The sequence below is a fragment of the Chiloscyllium plagiosum genome, chromosome 26 (assembly GCF_004010195.1).
Source record: "Chiloscyllium plagiosum isolate BGI_BamShark_2017 chromosome 26, ASM401019v2, whole genome shotgun sequence".
NCBI classification, from domain to species: domain Eukaryota; kingdom Metazoa; phylum Chordata; class Chondrichthyes; order Orectolobiformes; family Hemiscylliidae; genus Chiloscyllium; species Chiloscyllium plagiosum.
Window position 1 is genome coordinate 31,682,020 of NC_057735.1, and position 6,477 is coordinate 31,688,496.

The window sequence follows — 6,477 nt, forward strand, 5'->3', positions numbered from 1 at the left end:
AATCTCAATAAGGTAATTGCCTGAACTAATTCTTCTTTTACCTTTTGATTCATTTTTAACAATGATGAGGGAACACCCTTTTGAAATGTTCATTAACTATTAGAAAGCACTTTTCGGAAGATCAGAGGTGATTTCCTGCCTTAGGTCAACATCCTTTTTTAATCAGATGTATTCATATTTTATCTTTTTTGTTCTGTAGATTTAACATGAAGGTTTTTTTATTCATTCTAATTCTGGTGAAGCGAATTTAAAACTATTCAATGTGGCTATAAAGCCTGTTCAATCATTTCCAAGACTGCCTCTCTGTAACTGGTCATCCTAGATTATTCACAATGATTTATACAATTTTCACTCTTTAATGGTTTAAAAATACTTGCTTATTATTTACTGAACTGTCAGATAAATGAGACAGAAAGAATGACAATAAAATAGGATACAGTCACAATTAAGAACAGCAACAAGGTAAGTGAGTAATGAAACAGGGACATCAAATCTGAAGTACATAGACTTCCTGATTCTCAGAGCACAAAAGGATACCAGTTGGTTCATTGTGATTGTATTGGGTTGTTGAAGAGCTTTCAATTACTTCCACTCCATTTTTTTCACTCTCTATGTCCCTGCATTTTGTTCTTTTCAAGTTTAATTCTGTTCTGAAAGTAATTTCCATTGTTTCCACTGTCCTTTAAGACATGCATTTAAGATCATGACAAGTAGCTGCTTAAAAACAGTCCAATTTTACCCCAAAATTATCTTGAATCTGAATAAGCTACCAAACCACCTGCCAAAGGAAGCAACTTCATCTTGTTGACTCCATCAAACCCCTTCATAGATTTTGAATATTTGTGAAATCTCCTCTTTATGTTCTTTGCTTTGAGGAGAATATTCTCAACATATTCAATTCTTTTCATGTAAGTCAATTTCAATTCGACTATGGTATGTGAACTAACTCCATAGAGGCCGGTATCCCATCACCAAGTCACCCTTTATTTACATGTGGAAAGTCTTTGACACTGATCCCGTTTCCTCGGAGCCAGCTCTCAGATTGATTAGAACCTCTGACATTCCTGTTTATGCCTATCCGCGAGGGCTCCCTGACTGGATCAGATTAACAGTCCCAGTCAGGAAACTCATACTCTGTGAGGTCCACTTGGATGACCTCATTGCAGTTGCTACCGTATGGAATTGTAAATAGTTGTGCCTTGTGTTTCATAGTGTATGGAAAGAATTTCACATTAGGTTAACATTGACTTTATCGAATAAATTTTTAAATCCTTACCTTGCACCGTCTGCCTTATTTGAACTGGGACATACTCAAATCAAATCGTTTAAAGTTCAATTTCATGCACTGGTGTAGATTTTTAAAATTTACTCTTTCACATGTAGGTATCACTGCTTCAGCCAACATTTATTGCTCAGCTCTTTTGAGAAAGTGAGTGAGTTACACTCTTGAACATTTGCAATGTTTGTAGTGTAGGCACACTTGCACTGCTGATAGGAAGAGAGCTCCAAGATTTTAAGCCAGGGACAGTGAAGAAACATGATGAAGTTCTAAGAGAGATAGTGACTGACTTCGAAAGAACTTACAAATGATGGTGCTCCCATGCATCTGCTGTTTCTTTCCTTCTCGGTAGTAAAGGTCATGGGTTTGGAAGATGCTATCAAAGGAGCCTTGGTGAGTTGCTGCAGTGCTTCTTGTAGCTGATGCATACTGCTGAATTGACCTCAAGACCCTGGTGTTGTGAAGCGGCAGTGCTAACCACTGAGCCACCATGTTGCCCAGTTATTGTACAACTGAGTCACTGTTGATGATGGATATTGAAGTACTCACTAAAATAACATCCTGTGGCCTTGCCACCCTCAATACGTCCCGCAAAATGCTCTTCAACATGGAGGAGTATCGATTCATCAGCGAGGGGAGGATACTGGAAGGTAATCAACAGGATGTTTCCTTGCCCATGATTGACATGATGTCATTATGTCTGGAGCCAATATTAAGGACACCCAAGACAAATTTACTTTGACCAAATATTACTTTTCCACAACCTTTGGTCAAATATTAGTGGGAGAGGATGAACTCAAGATTGGTGATGATGGTATCATGGGCATTACAAGAATTGATTCTGTAAATATAACTATTTCAGGCTGTTGCTTGACCAGTCGTAGCATAATAAAGACGTAGAGACATACAGCAAGGAAACAGACCCTTTTGTCCAACTTGCCAATGTTGACAAGATATCCAAAATTAATTGAGTCCCATTTTACAGCATTTGGCCTACATGCCTCTAAACCCTTTCTATTCATATACCCATCCAGATACCTTTTAAATATTGTAATAGTACCAGCCTCCACCACTTCCTCTGGCAACTCATTCCATACACGCACGATCCTCTATGTGAAAAAGTTGCCTGTCAAGTCTCTTTTAAATCTTTCCCTTCTCACTTTAAAGCTGTATCCTTTAGTTTTGCACTCCCCCACATCAGGGAAAAGACCATGTCCAATTACCCTATCTATGCCCCTCGTGATTTTATAGACATCTATAAGGTTACCCCTCAGCCTCCAATGCTCCAGGGAAAATAGCCATGGTCTATTCAGCCTCTTGTTATTGTTCAAACCCCTCCAACATCCTTGTACATCTTTTCTGAACCTTTCCAAGTTTCACAACATCCTTCCTATAGCAGGGAGAGCAGACTGCACACAGTATTCCAAGAGTGGCATAACCAATGTCCTGTACAACTGCAACATGGCCTCCTAACTCCTATACTCAATGCTCTCACCAATAAAGACAAGCATACCAAATGCCTTGTTCACTTTCCTGTCTACGTGTGACTCCACTTTCAAGGAACTATGAACCTGCACTCCAATATCTGTAGTTTTGCTCTCCTTATTTTGGCACAAGCCTCCAGGTGTTAGTAAGGAGGATTTACAAGGTCAATGTGGCTGGATTGGATATTGTTATCTTATTTCATTTTTCCTAGACTTTGTAGCAATTTGATATAACTAATAGGCTGGCTAGGCCATTTCAAAGTACAGTTAAGAATTAATTGCATAGCTATGGGTCTGAAATCAGAAGTAGACCAAACCAGATTTCCTTCCAGAAAGAACATTTTCACCCAGATGGATTTTTATGACAATCAACAATGGCCACCATTACTGAGACTAGTGTCCATATTTCTTAACTAAATTTTAGTTCCACTTACTACCATGATGGGATTTGAACCTGTATTCCCAGATGACTAACATGGGCCTCTGGATTACCACTATGCCAGCACCTCTTGATAAGATAGTTGTCCCTAAAACTGGCAATCTTGTCACATAATAAATTACAAACAAATGGCTCATTTTGACATTATTGAAGTTATCCTGTTAGTAAACGCTAATGAAATCTGATTGGAGAGAACGTAGAACAGCAACTCACATATCAGAAATGATTAAACAATCATCTTCTTTTATAATTTAATAATGCTGAAATGGGGCTGCATAATATATAAATATGTATATTATTAATAAATACTGATACTAATTGTATAGACTTTACATTTTCAAGGGAAAATTTTGAACTTAAAGGTCATCCAAATTTACAATAAGAAAAAGTCTAAACTTATAAAGACTTTGGAAATGAGCAAGCTAAACCTCTAAGAGACAATAAATTTTACATTGCACTGTAGTATTTCAGCAACTTTTGGCAAAATGTCTGGAAATCTGAGACAAAAACAGAAAATGATGGATTTGAGTAACAGACCAATCAACAGCTAAAATTGAAGTATTGGCTTGAGCTTCTGGTATGATTTGTCTCACCAACAAAACAAACCTCTATCTCCTCTATTTAGCGGCTCACCAACATACGGAACATTGACAGTAATTTCTATTTATGTTTCAGGCTGTATTTGAAAAACTTGCATTCAATTTACCTACAACTTGCTGGAATAATACGAACAGTATCTATTGCAATCATGATGCCACTCCAGAAGTAATACATGCAGCTTATTAAGGAGAATAGTTTTTTTTAAAAGAAAAAGGTTGTTGTGGCTGAGAGTTTGGATTTAATAATGACTAGTCAAATATAGCTCTAAGTTATTTTTCAATGTGTACCTGGTGAGGGATATGAAAGGACCAGGCTGATCAGTGTTGTAATTCTTGATGTTTATTGTAGTTGATATCAAGGAATATATGGCCATCTATTCCTATTTGAATGTGAAGATGGAGTCAATAAAATAATAACCTATTACTAAATTGTTTTGGAAATTGGGGAAAGATATGAATCCAAAATGTTTCTCTGAATTGCAGTATTATAGTTTTTCTATTTATCAATATTTTATCCAAAGGAGGACATTAAAGCTGACTTATTTGAACCTCTGTGTATGAATGGACTGATTGTTGTTTGTTGGTTGCACAAACAAACTACATTACAAGCCTTCCTTCAAACTTCAACCATCCTGTTTGCAAACTCAGGCCATTTCAGTCTCTGCACCTGGCACTGGCCTAAGGAATGATCAGTTACATTTTTGCTCCCTTGATGAATCTAATCCACACTAGGAGGTACTCAAAACAGATGGTATCTTATTTCTCTTTAATTATTGCTTATCTTTAAAGCTGACAGATTCACTTGATCCACTTTTCTGGAAGTGGAGATTTGGGTAGGGATTAAGGACCACAGTTCACTATCTTTGGTAACCTTATTACCTTCTAGCAGTTAACCTTACAAATTGCTAGGAGGTTTGGATTCTCACTTGATACACAAGTCTCTCCTCAGTATAAATAGCTAAGTGGATTAGCAATGAGGATTGGTTTTATTACTCATTAACATAAGGACCTTTCTTTATAACCTCAAGTAGTCTCCCAATAGCCTACAATGCCAATCGGACTTTTCATGTTTACCCCCATCAACTCTTGGTGAGTGTTTAAAACATTCAAAAATTAATACATACGTTTTTAGCAACTTTTTGGCATGAAAGGTGGTTTCCAATTCTCGATATGGGTTAAAAGAGAAACCTTTTTCCTATCTCCCCCTCATCTTCTGATGGTTTACAATGTCTTTAATGGGTTTGCATGTAAATATCTAATTGGCTACACAAGTGATTTGCTGGAGGTGGTTCGTAGTTAAAAAATCATTTTGAATGCACAAAAAAGACATTTAGTTAAGTGTGTCAGAGCACTTCTGAGTACAAAAAATAGGAAACAATTAAAAGGAAGCAATAATTTCTGAAAATGTAAAAACAACAATTAAGGCCTTTATTGGATGAGTGGGTCCAATTAATTTCTGCTACTTGATTGTTTCTGATTGTGATGTAGTGCACACTGTGTCAGCAACATAACAAACTGCTAACTTAAACTCACCTGAGAAGGTGACACACCTGACAAAGGATAGCAAAGTCACTGGGCATACCAGTACATGTAATTAAAAACTGAAAGAACTGCAGATGCTGTAAATCAACAACAACAGAAGTTGCTGGAAAAGCTCAGCAGGTCTGGCAATATCTGTGAAGAGAAATCAAAATTAATATTTTGGGTCTGGTGACCCTTCCTCAGAACTGATGGTAGCTAGGAAAATGTCAGTGTATATGCAGAATATAGGGTGGTGGAAGGGTTAAGGTGTAAATGATAGATAGGGATAATGTTCAAAGAGAGAGCAGAACAGTTGGGCAAACACAGCAGTGGATAATGATCTGGCTGGGAGAGTGAATGGCTGTTAATGGAGACTGTTAGTGGCAAACAATGAGTAGTGTGTAATGGGAGAAAATGAGGACTGTAGATGCTGGAGATCAGAGCCAACAAAGAGACAGGCATAGCTGGGGCCCATACATGTGCCCATGGCTACCCCTTTAGTCTGGAGGGAGGATTCGAAGGAGAAATTGTTAAGGGTGAGGACCAGTTCGGCCAAATGAATGAGAGTCATTTGGCTGAACTGGTCCTCACCCTTAAAAATTTACTCTCATTCGTTTGGCCGAACTGGTCCTCACCCTTAACAATTTCTCCTTCGAATCCTCCCACTTCCTCCAGACCAAAGGGGTAGCCATGGGCACACGTATGGGCCCCGCTATGCCTGTCTCTTTGTTGGCTACATAGAACAGTCCATCTTCCGTAATTACACCAGCACCACTCCCCACCTCTTCCTCCGCCACATTGGTGACTGCATTGGCGCCACCTTGTGCTCCCACGAGGAGGTTGAGCAATTCATCAACTTCAACAACACATTCCACCCTGATCTTAAATTTACCTGGACCATCTCTGACACCTCCCTCCCCCTCCTGGACCTCTCCATCTCCATCAGTGACGACCGACTTGACACTGACATTTTATACAAACCCACCGACTCCCACAGCTACCTGGATGACACCTCTTCCCACCCTACCTCTTGCAAAAATGCCATCCCGTATTCCCAATTCCTCCGCCTCCGCCGGATCTGCTCCCAGGAGGACCAGTTCCACACAGAAAACACCAGATGGCCTCCTTCTTTAGAAACCGCAATTTCCCTTCCCA

The 6,477-nt window shown here is 38.8% G+C and overlaps 1 protein-coding gene across 3 annotated transcripts in view; it reads right to left on the reverse strand.

The window, feature by feature from the left end:
• The window catches only part of LOC122563226 (leucine-rich repeat-containing G-protein coupled receptor 6), a 255,999-nt gene that overhangs the window by 169,841 nt on the left and 79,681 nt on the right, over positions 1-6,477 (reverse strand). The window contains exon 1 of one of the 3 annotated variants that reach the window (XM_043716817.1): positions 4,926-5,007. The exons of the other annotated variants lie outside the window; for them this stretch is intronic. The gene's annotated coding sequence lies outside the window, so the exon portion shown is untranslated. Of the gene's footprint in view, positions 1-4,925; positions 5,008-6,477 lie in introns of those variants that run through there. 3 annotated transcript variants of the gene reach the window in all.